Raw genomic sequence first — 6,829 nt, 5'->3', positions numbered from 1 at the left:
AAGAGTCACAGAGATATTTTCAGGAGCAATATTGTGAGCCTTGTGAAGGCATGTGCATGTAATAATGAATATGATGGAACTAATTGAAATACCTGATTCTCAGCAGAAACAGTGTGACTGAATGGGAAGTGCTGAAAATTATTCTTCTATAACTTGAGTTTTGTGTGCTTAATGGAGACAGTAAGTGTGTCTCTCCTGAAAATCTCTGTGGACTATTGATCTGCAAGACAATTTTCTTTCCTGAAATTAGGAAAGATACTTTAAGAAAAAGCTAATGTCACCACAGAGGGATTTAAAGAGCAAAAAATTAAGGACTTTGTTTTTATATTTTAATATTTAAATAATAAATTTATTTAAAAATATCTCATCAAGAAAAAAAGACAATTTTAAGCTATATTTCTTCTGGTTTAAAATTATTTCAACAGTATTTCCAGTTCACTAACTCACCTCTCTTGCTTTTCAAGATCCCAAGAGTTGAAGTCTTCAAATTCCACTTTGCATGTTTGCATTGTATTTTAATAGCTTTTCCAAATCAAATATTGGCTGCAGATTCAGTTTGTTCTAAAATAGCAAACAGGGGCGCCTGGGTGGCGCAGTCGGTTAAGCGTCCGACTTCAGCCAGGTCACGATCTCGCGGTCCGTGAGTTCGAGCCCCGCGTCGGGCTCTGGGCTGATGGCTCAGAGCCTGGAGCCTCTTTCCGATTCTGTGTCTCCCTCTCTCTCTGCCCCTCCCCCGTTCATGCTCTGTCTCTCTCTGTCCCAAAAATAAATAAACGTTGAAAAAAAAATTTTTAAATAGCAAACATACAGTGATAGATATTTAAATAGGATTAATTTATTTTCTGCCGTAATATGCTTTATCACTATGTGATGTTTCATGTCCCATATGTTAGCACACAGTGCAGTTCTGCCCAATAATTTCTGTTACGGATGCCATTGTCCTTTTGGTCCAGGCAAAAAATGAAATGAGTTCAGCTGCCATCCTAACAGTTGTCTACATTAAATAAATCAGATTGGCTCAATAAAATTACTCAGTGCATGTATAATTTATTAAGACCTTTGAATCTTCACTCCATAGTTATATTAGTTATGAATACTTAAACAAAAGTGGAAAATGATCAAACCAGGTTTAGTAAGTAAAATAAATTTAAAATATGACAAGGTGTTTGTGTGTGTGTGTGTGTGTATGTGTGTGCGTGTATCCATAATGAGGTTCCTGGCATAGTATAGTACCGTAGCAAACATTCATGTCATTGCAACTAGGCAACCAAGGTTCAAATCGTGATTCCTCTGCTATTTACATGAGTCACTTAACTTCCCATGGTTAAATTCTCCTCGTCTATAGAATGAGAGTAATGTTAGTTCCTAACTCATAAGGTTGTGAATATTATATAAGTTGCAATAGGGAAAGCAGTAATAACAGTGACCCACACATTGTAAGTGCTATAAAAAGACACACATGTAACTTTGGACACCTCTTAACAAAAGACAATAGAGTTTAGATGTTCATTCTCAGGGAAAGGGAGAGGTAAGTGAAGATTTTATTTTCCATGAAAGTGTAGCCCAAAACTCATTATTTTCATGCAGAATCCTCTATGTGTGAGTTCTGGACAATGACAGAATGGCCTCGGTGGATTTGAATATAGTAGTGATCTTCCTATTCCACATAGTCATTGGAATCCTGGGCAGTTTCTCACTCTTCTATCATTAGATATCCCTTTGCTTCAGGGGATGCGAGCCGAGATCCACAAAGTTGGTTCTCAGGCACCTGAGTGTAGCCAACTCCTTGCCCATTCTCTCTAGAGGAATCCCAGAGACGATGGCAGCGCGAGGGCTGAAACATTTCACCATTTATTATGGATGCTACGTTCTTTTATATGTTCACGGAGTGGCCAGAGGTATGTCCCTTTGTTCCACCTGCCCTTGACTGTCTTCCAGGCCATCATGATCAGCCCTGGGAACTCCAGGTGGGCAGAGCTTAAAGCGAAAGCTCCAAAGTACATTGGCGCCTCCAGTATCCTGTGCGGGGTGTTCCACATGCTGGCAAATAAGTTTTTTCCCATTTATATGACTGTAAATGGAACAACAAAACTTTTACCAAAAAAGTGTTTGGGATATTGTTGTGCTTCACGGTGTAGAGACAAGATCACAGGCTCATCATAGGCAGCAATGACATCTTTCCTTGCCATTTTGTGTTTGGGACACATGACGTTGGCCAGCAGCTCCATGGTTTTTCTCTTTCACAGTCACAAGCAGAGGGTCCAATTCATCCATAGGAACAATCTCTCCCCCAGACCTCCCCTGAGACCAGAGCCACCCAAAGCATCCTTGTTTTGGTGACCACCATTGTATCGTTTAATGCCATTTCTTCCATTATTTATGTTTACTTGCCTCTGTTTGATAATTCTAGTTGGTGGCTGGTGAATGTCGCTGTACTAATCATTGTATGTTTTCCAAGTATTAGCTCTTTTGTTCTCATGAACCATGACCCCAGCATATTCAGGCTGTATTGTGTCTCCTGTGGAAGAAATACATAATTCCCTCATCTCATCAGGGATATATGAATTGTCTTCCACCTGTTCGGTCAGGGATGCACTGAAACCTCAAAGAATGTGAAGAACCATAATGAACTAGTTTCATTGCAGGGAAAGGGGTGAACAAGACACATGGACACCAGCCTAATATGAAATACTAAAGAGCATGGTACATGAAATCATCTGTAATTAATATGTGTGTAGTAATATATAGTTTCTATTTTTATTAATGGTAACAGTGGAGAAGTTAAGATTCTACAAAACAGTCCTGAAATAATGTGAACATACTGGATATATCTTTGAATGTGTAACTTTCAAATTGAGATATTAAAATTCCCCAAGATGTACCTGAGATTGCAATTGTGAATCCCGATTTGTGATACAAATGGCCTGGTGTGAAGGCGGAGGGAAAACCAGGCTTACTTACTGCTGACTTTGGAGGCTATGTCGTGAATATTGTGCTTTATATCCTAAGAGAAACTGGGGACATTTGAAATATGGTAATGCTTATGGAGCAAGATGAGTGCATGAAAATGTTTTCTGCTCAACATTTGAAGAGTAAACTGTGGGGGACAAAGAGGAACATAGGAAGAGGTGTCAGGTGAATTTTAGAAAGGGTGCAGGTGAGAGGCAGTCAGTAAACATGGGGTATGTGGGAAAAGACTGAATGTACTTTTGAGATGTTTAGAAGGCAGACTGTTCTGTATTACATCTTGATGGTAGCTGGCATGGTTGGGGAGAAAGAGATTTCAAGATGGACTTCTGCTTTTCAAACTTGAGGATACAAGAGGTTATGGAGGGCCCTTTCATCAAGCTTGGTGCAGGAGATGAGTAGCAATTTGAAGCTGGAGTACACGATGTAGTTTGTTTCAAAAGGAGTAGTATCGCTTTTGAAATCACCACCAAGGCAATATGGACAATTTGAAAGAAAAGGTACAGTTTGCTTCTGACTTCGTGGGCTCTTATTAGGGTATGTGCTCAAGGGAAAGGCTAGTATCAGTTCAAGGTCCCTACAGACCACCTGGCCACACAGAATGGATCCTGAGGCACCAGTATTAGCTAAACTCTCAACACTCACTCTATGTACCTGCAGGTTTCTTTTTGGGGAGGGAATTTCAAGATTTCAACCTTATTCTGCAATTCAAAGCATTCCTATCATTTCTTTCACATGGGTGACTTGTGGTAAGATGTACCTTTAGAGGAATTGATCTATTTCAGCTAAATTTTCAAGTATATCTGTGTAGAGTTTGTATTAATCTCTTACTACCCTCTTGATGTCTCCAGGTTCTGGAGTAATATTCCCTTTTTAAATTTTTTTTTTTTTCAACATTTATTTATTTTTGGGACAGAGAGAGACAGAGCATGAACGGGGGAGGGGCAGAGAGAGGGAGACACAGAATCGGAAACAGGCTCCAGGCTCTGAGCCATCAGCCCAGAGCCCGACGCGGGGCTCGAACTCACGGACCGCGAGATCGTGACCTGGCTGAAGTCGGACGCTTAACCGACTGCGCCACCCAGGCGCCCCATCCCTTTTTAATTTGTTAGGAGGAATTTGTGTTTTCTCTTATATTATTTGGTAGTTTTGCTAGTGAATCATGAACATTATTTTTTTCAGTGAACCATCTCTTTGCTTTATTACCTCTACTGTTTTCCTGTGTTCAGTTTTACTTATTTTTGCTCTTGCCTTTATTATTTCCTTCTTTCTGCTTCGGCTGTGATTCTTTTTTTTTCCTTCTGATTTCTTACTGCCACTTAGATTATTCTTGGATATTTTCCCTCTTTTCTAGTACATTGAGTCCTATCAGTTTCCTTCTCAGTACTGCTTTAGTTGAACCTCACAGAAATGGCAGGTTGTATTTTCATTTTCTTTCAGCCTGTATATTTCGCTTGAGTCTTCCACTTTGAACTGTGGGGTATTTGAAAGTATTTTGTTTAGTTTCCAAATGTTTGGAGATTTTCCAGTTAATTTTTTTGTTTTGTTTTCTTTTTGGATTTGGATTCCATTGTGGGCAGTGAACACACTCTAGGATTCTGTCCTTTTGAATTTGTTGAAGGGTGCCTTAGGACCCAGCAGAAGAACTGTCTTGACATATGTTCTTGAGGGAAAAAAAAATGTGTAATCTCCTGTGTTTGGGTGGTGTTATAAAAATGTTGATGAGATCATGTGACTTGATGGTGTTGTAGTCTTCACCAGTGTCCCGCTGACTTTCTGTCATTATTCTATCAATTATTGAGAGTAGTCTCGAGCTGTAATTGTCAATTTGTCTGTTTCTCCTTTTAGTTCTATCATTTGATGGTTAACATATTTTGCAGCTATTCTTTGGTGGATACACACTCAGCATTGCAAAGTTACCTTGTTTGACCCGTCAGTCATGTAATTTCCCCCTCTATCCGCAGCAATTTTGTTTTCTCTGAAATGTGTTCTATCTGGTATTAATATAGACATTCCTGCTTTCTTTTGATTGAGGTTTACATGGTATAAGTTATACTATTCTGTAGACATTGGGGCTCAGATAACTCTTTCATGTATGAAGCTGTACTGTGCATTGTGGGATATTTAGCAGCATCGCTGGCCTGTACCCACTAGATACCAGTAGAACCACCACAGTGATGACATTAAAAATGTCCCCAGAACTTTGCAAATGCTCCCGAGGTGGGGGATGGTTATCCCCCCTGTATATCAATTCCACCAATATAGAGATCAGGAAAGCAAAAGATACTACCATGCCACTTTGTTCTCAGCTGCATTTAACAAAGTATTCCAAGAAAGACCTGATGTCAGAAGTGAATGACCTGATTTGCAAGTAGGATTTAAGGACGTAACTGTGCCTCATCTCTAGCGGGTAAAACTGACCATTAATAAATCCTTTGAGGTCAAGCGCAAGTTAAAATTCAAAATCATGGCAAAGTCGACATGAAAGACATGGCCCTAATTAATGCCCTATGAAGTTACCTGCCGTTGACTACAGCAGGTCCTGTGGGTTGGTTCTCTTGGACAGCGTGGCTTAGTGAACGGAAAGCACAGGTGTGGCTCTATTAGAGGGGCCCGAGAGGCTCAATGACCCTGAAATATATACGAAGAGCATGGCATGTCTAGCTAAGTATGGTGGGTGTAGCTAACAGATGTAGCTGTTTGGTATCACATAAAGTGCTATGTAAAAATATTGTGCTGTCCACGATGCGCCAAGTTTGCACCAGAAGGAAACTGTGATCATGCAGTAATGTTTGGTGATGTACATTATGATGGCAAGGAGGTCACTGGGGAAAACGGCTGGTTGTGCAAGGAAGACGGGGTTTCTGACACTTCAGCAGATGTAACTACATGAAGTCAAGAACGGTGAAACACAAAGGACTGGAAAGCTATTCTCAGGGGAAAAGCAGGAACCTAAGAAAAGATCCTCCCTCATTCCTGCCCCTCCCTGTTTGCTGTGGACCAGAGACTGCTGGGTCCCTCCTTTCCTTTTCTTTTCGGAATGGGAGGGTTTATTGAGTTTTTTTCTGTTCCACCATAATGTGTTAGGAGTGAGGGCTCCACGTCAGGCTCTCAACCAAGAGGAATCTCACGAGACTGTTGCAAGACCCTCCCATGTGACTGTAGTCATGTTTGGGTAGAAATTTTTTCTTTCGGGACAAACCTAAGTGTATTTTGTGTGAAATACAAAGAAGGGATAAATGATTCCTGATAGAAGTTGTACTATCGTACATTGTAATATTTCCAATTAATTATCACCCTCTTGTGAGATTATATGTCTCTGCTCTTTGATATCAAGCTTGGCCACATGACTTAGGCAACCCTTCTTCTTTTTGAGGGGACTACACGTCCTTCCCAATTTATAGCCACCTTGACTAATGCGGTGTGAGTAGAATGGCATATTTTAAGTGTAAGCAGAAGCTTTCAAAGCTTTGTTTGCTCCTTCTCTTCTCTCTGGCGCAGGGATCGTTATAACCACATAGACTGAAGTTCTATCCTGAATCCCAGACTCAAATGACAGAACCAAGCAAGAGGTGACTAATGATAGAAGTGATATGAGGAAGAAATAAATGTTTGTTCTGATGAACCAAGAGAATTCAGGGATATTTGTTACCATAGAAAACCCTTCTAGAAAGCTGACTGGTACTTTGTGACCTTTTCTTTCCTCCTTACCCATCTTAACTACCCAAAGTCATTGTCTCCAGTAATTGTACCACCTTTGAAATCATGTTTTCAATTACTCCCTCCCTATATTACTACCCTCATATCTGCCATTTTATATTCTCTACTTCCATTAAAATATCCATTTATTTTTATTTTTATT

General features: G+C 40.1%; 1 pseudogene; it reads left to right on the top strand.

Moving 5' to 3' along the window:
• Positions 1–1,225: 1,225 nt before the first annotated feature.
• On the top strand, positions 1,226–2,537 carry LOC123578485 (annotated as a pseudogene).
• Positions 2,538–6,829: the final 4,292 nt, after the last annotated feature.

This window comes from Leopardus geoffroyi, chromosome E2, assembly GCF_018350155.1.
Source record: "Leopardus geoffroyi isolate Oge1 chromosome E2, O.geoffroyi_Oge1_pat1.0, whole genome shotgun sequence".
Taxonomy (NCBI): Eukaryota; Metazoa; Chordata; class Mammalia; order Carnivora; family Felidae; genus Leopardus; species Leopardus geoffroyi.
The sequence above is the reverse complement of the archived record's forward strand: the minus strand, read 5'-3'. Positions and strand labels throughout refer to the sequence as shown.